The sequence below is a fragment of the Bufo gargarizans genome, chromosome 2 (genome assembly GCF_014858855.1).
Source record: "Bufo gargarizans isolate SCDJY-AF-19 chromosome 2, ASM1485885v1, whole genome shotgun sequence".
Classification (NCBI taxonomy): Eukaryota; Metazoa; Chordata; class Amphibia; order Anura; family Bufonidae; genus Bufo; species Bufo gargarizans.
The window spans coordinates 312396689-312402254 of record NC_058081.1 but is presented as its reverse complement, the minus strand read 5'-3'; positions in this window follow the sequence as shown (position 1 = coordinate 312402254).

Genomic DNA, 5566 nt, shown 5'->3' with positions numbered 1-5566 from the left:
TGACTCTCCCCGCCCACCTGCTGCTGAGTGACAGTTTGTTTCCATAGGAATCAGCAGCAGGTGGGCAGGGGAGTGGCTATAACTCTGAATTAAATATACGCTGGACTCAATGACATCACGCTGGACTCGAATCAGCTCATTAGCATACGGCATGCGGCATGTTTGTGTGTATATTATGAGGTAACCATCTGTCACACCAGTAAGTGAATACATCTAAGGTACTTTTTAGTAGTTAATGATTGTATATAATAAGTTAGATTGTAATCAAATATCCACATGACAGGTTCCCTTTAAATCCCAATGATGTAAATGTACTGCATGGTAATCGGCCGGGTTCAGGAGCTGTGCCTGGCCAATCGGGGGCAGGGGTCCGGCTATCAGTAACTGATAGCTGGACAACTGCTTTATGCGCTGGCATCAGTGGAATCGCAGATAACAGAGCATTAACCCCTCGCTGCTGTGACATCGTAGCTGCCTTCCGGGAGGGCCTGTGAGATCCAGCCCCCTGTATAACACAGGTATTACATGTATAGCCAATGCATTACAATGCAGTATTATTTTAATGCATTGTAACGGGGATCAGACCCCCAAAAGTTGAGGTCCCAGAGGGGGACAAAAAAAAAAACTTAAAAAAAGTTAAAAAATTATAGGTTTCCCCAAAAAATATATTTTCAATTCGAAAAATAAAGCGTCCTTTTACTAAAATAAAGTTAATAAAAAAATTGGAAAAAATAGGGATTTTTTTATTATGTATTTACACGTCCGTATCGAACGTCTCTAAAAATATCACATGACCTAACCTCAGTTAAACACCGTTACATTTTTTTAAAATAGAAACTGTCACATTACATCACTAAAAGTGCAGCCAAGTGATCAAAAAGGCGTATGACCCCCGAAAATAGTATCAATCAAACCGTCACCTCATCAAACAAAAAATGAGCCCCTACCTAAGACAATCGGCCAAAAAATAAAACAAATATGGCTCTCAAAATATGGAGACAGTAAAACATAAAGTATACATATTAGGTATTGCCACGTCAGTAATAACCAGCTGTATAAAGAGATCACATGACCTAACCCCTCAGGTGAACACCGTAAAAAATAAAAAAAATATAAAAATGTGTCAAATATGTCTTTTTTGTCACCTTACATCACAAAAAGCGTAATTCCAAGTGATCAAATTTTTTGTCATGAAAAACTATATGTGGCGAGAAAAATTTTTCAGAATGTCCTGGATAAGTAAAAGTGTTTTAAAGTTACTACCACATAAAGTGAAACATGTCAGATTTGCTAAAAATGGCCTGGCCAGAATGGTAAAAAATGGCCCGGTCATTAAGGGGTGAATTTGCATATGTTATGAGTTCTGAGTAGGGATGAGCGAACTCGAACTGTATAGTTCGGGTTCGTACCGAATTTTGGGGTGTCCGTGACACGGACCCGAACCCGGACATTTTCGTAAAAGTCCGGGTTCGGGTTCGGTGTTCGTCGCTTTCTTGGCGCTTTTGTGACGCTTTCTTGGCGCTTTTTGAAAGGCTGCAAAGCAGCCAATCAACAAGCGTCATACTACTTGCCCCAAGAGGCCATCACAGCCATGCCTACTATTGGCATGGCTGTGATTGGCCAGAGCACCATGTGACCCAGCCTCTATTTAAGCTGGAGTCACATAGCGCCGCCCGTCACTCTGCTCTGATTAGCGTAGGGAGAGGTTGCGGCTGCGACAGTAGGGCGAGATTAGGCAGATTAACTCCTCCAAAGGACTTGATTAACTGATCGATCTGCAGCTGTGGATCATTGAGCTGCTGATCCTCAATTGCTCACTGTTTTTAGGCTGCACAGACCGTTTGTCAGTCTCATTTTTCTGGGGTGATCGGCGGCCATTTTGTGTCTTGTGGTGCGCCAGCACAAGCTGCGACCAAGTGCATTTAACCCTCAATGGTGTGGTTGTTTTTTGGCTAAAGCCTACATCAGGGTGAAGCTGTCACACCAAGTGCATTTAACCAGCAATAGTCTGTTCATTTTTTGGCCATATACAAAATCAGGGGCAAGCTGCGCCTGTCACCAAGTGCATTTAACCCTCAATGGTGTGGTTGTTTTTTGGCTAAAGCCTACATCAGGGTGAAGCTGTCACACCAAGTGCATTTAACCAGCAATAGTCTGTTCATTTTTTGGCCATATACAAAATCAGGGGCAAGCTGCGCCTGTCACCAAGTGCATTTAACCCTCAATGGTGTGGTTGTTATTTGGCTAAAGCCTACATCAGGGTGAAGCTGTCACACCAAGTGCATTTAACCAGCAATAGTCTGTTCATTTTTTGGCCATATACAAAATCAGGGGCAAGCTGCGCCTGTCACCAAGTGCATTTAACCCTCAATGGTGTGGTTGTTATTTGGCTAAAGCCTACATCAGGGTGAAGCTGTCACACCAAGTGCATTTAACCAGCAATAGTCTGTTCATTTTTTGGCCATATCCCAGTCTAATTCTGTCACTAAATCCATACCGGTGACCCAGCGCCTAAATACTAGGCCTCAAATTTAATTCCCTCTAAATCTCTCGTTACCCACCGCTGTACTGTTGTTGCTGGGCAAGATATTTAGTGTCCGTCAAAGCACATTTTTTGTTCTGGGTTGAAGTACAATTCCCAATTTAGCAATTTCATAATTTAGTGGTTTCTGCTATATCAGAGCTATTTGAAATCTATCCCAAAAAGGGTATATAATATTGAAGGTGCACATAGGGTCATTCAGAATAACTTCACACACACCCGCTACTGTGTATTTCCAAGTCTAATTCTGTCACTAAACCCATACCTGTCACCCAGCGCCTAAATACTAGGCCTCAAATTTAAATCCCTCTAAATCTCTCGTTACCGTTGTCCTGTTGTAGCTGGGAAAGTTATTTAGTGCCCGTCAAAGCACATTTTTTGTTCTGGGTTGAAGTACAATTCCCAATTTAGCAATTTCATAATTTAGTGGTTCCTGCTATATCAGAGCTATTTGAAATCTATCCCAAAAAGGGTATATAATATTGAAGGTGCACATAGGGTCATTCAGAATAACTTCACACACACCCGCTACTGTGTATTTCCAAGTCTAATTCTGTCACTAAATCCATACCGGTGACCCAGCGCCTAAATACTAGGCCTCAAATTTAATTCCCTCTAAATCTCTCGTTACCCACCGCTGTACTGTTGTTGCTGGGCAAGATATTTAGTGTCCGTCAAAGCACATTTTTTGTTCTGGGTTGAAGTACAATTCCCAATTTAGCAATTTCATAATTTAGTGGTTTCTGCTATATCAGAGCTATTTGAAATCTATCCCTAAAAGGGTATATAATATTGAAGGTGCACATAGGGTCATTCAGAATAACTTCACACACACCCGCTACTGTGTATTTCCAAGTCTAATTCTGTCACTAAATCCATACCGGTGACCCAGCGCCTAAATACTAGGCCTCAAATTTAATTCCCTCTAAATCTCTCGTTACCCACCGGTGTACTGTTGTTGCTGGGCAAGATATTTAGTGTCCGTCAAAGCACATTTTTTGTTCTGGGTTGAAGTACAATTCCCAATTTAGCAATTTCATAATTTAGTGGTTTCTGCTATATCAGAGCTATTTGAAATCTATCCCTAAAAGGGTATATAATATTGAAGGTGCACATAGGGTCATTCAGAATAACTTCACACACACGCTTCTGTGCATTTCCAAGTCTAATTCTGTCACTAAATCCATACCGGTGACCCAGCGCCTAAATACTAGGCCTCAAATTTAAATCCCTCTAAATCTCTCGTTACCCACCACTGTACTGTTGTTGCTGGGCAAGATATTTAGTGTCCGTCAAAGCACATTTTTTGTTCTGGGTTGAAGTACAATTCCCAATTTAGCAATTTCATAATTTAGTGGTTTCTGCTATATCAGAGCTATTTGAAATCTATCCCTAAAAGGGTATATAATATTGAAGGTGCACATAGGGTCATTCAGAATAACTTCACACACACGCTTCTGTGCATTTCCAAGTCTAATTCTGTCACTAAATCCATACCGGTGACCCAGCGCCTAAATACTAGGCCTCAAATTTAAATCCCTCTAAATCTCTCGTTACCCACCGCTGTACTGTTGTTGCTGGGCAAGATATTTAGTGTCCGTCAAAGCACATTTTTTGTTCTGGGTTGAAGTACAATTCCCAATTTAGCAATTTCATAATTTAGTGGTTTCTGCTATATCAGAGCTATTTGAAATCTATCCCTAAAAGGGTATATAATATTGAAGGTGCACATAGGGTCATTCAGAATAACTTCACACACACGCTTCTGTGCATTTCCAAGTCTAATTCTGTCACTAAATCCATACCGGTGACCCAGCGCCTAAATACTAGGCCTCAAATTTAATTCCCTCTAAATCTCTCGTTACCCACCGCTGTACTGTTGTTGCTGGGCAAGATATTTAGTGTCCGTCAAAGCACATTTTTTGTTCTGGGTTGAAGTACAATTCCCAATTTAGCAATTTCATAATTTAGTGGTTTCTGCTATATCAGAGCTATTTGAAATCTATCCCTAAAAGGGTATATAATATTGAAGGTGCACATAGGGTCATTCAGAATAACTTCACACACACCCGCTACTGTGTATTTCCAAGTCTAATTCTGTCACTAAATCCATACCGGTGACCCAGCGCCTAAATACTAGGCCTCAAATTTAATTCCCTCTAAATCTCTCGTTACCCACCGGTGTACTGTTGTTGCTGGGCAAGATATTTAGTGTCCGTCAAAGCACATTTTTTGTTCTGGGTTGAAGTACAATTCCCAATTTAGCAATTTCATAATTTAGTGGTTTCTGCTATATCAGAGCTATTTGAAATCTATCCCTAAAAGGGTATATAATATTGAAGGTGCACATAGGGTCATTCAGAATAACTTCACACACACGCTTCTGTGCATTTCCAAGTCTAATTCTGTCACTAAATCCATACCGGTGACCCAGCGCCTAAATACTAGGCCTCAAATTTAAATCCCTCTAAATCTCTCGTTACCCACCACTGTACTGTTGTTGCTGGGCAAGATATTTAGTGTCCGTCAAAGCACATTTTTTGTTCTGGGTTGAAGTACAATTCCCAATTTAGCAATTTCATAATTTAGTGGTTTCTGCTATATCAGAGCTATTTGAAATCTATCCCTAAAAGGGTATATAATATTGAAGGTGCACATAGGGTCATTCAGAATAACTTCACACACACGCTTCTGTGCATTTCCAAGTCTAATTCTGTCACTAAATCCATACCGGTGACCCAGCGCCTAAATACTAGGCCTCAAATTTAAATCCCTCTAAATCTCTCGTTACCCACCGCTGTACTGTTGTTGCTGGGCAAGATATTTAGTGTCCGTCAAAGCACATTTTTTGTTCTGGGTTGAAGTACAATTCCCAATTTAGCAATTTCATAATTTAGTGGTTTCTGCTATATCAGAGCTATTTGAAATCTATCCCTAAAAGGGTATATAATATTGAAGGTGCACATAGGGTCATTCAGAATAACTTCACACACACGCTTCTGTGCATTTCCAAGTCTAATTCTG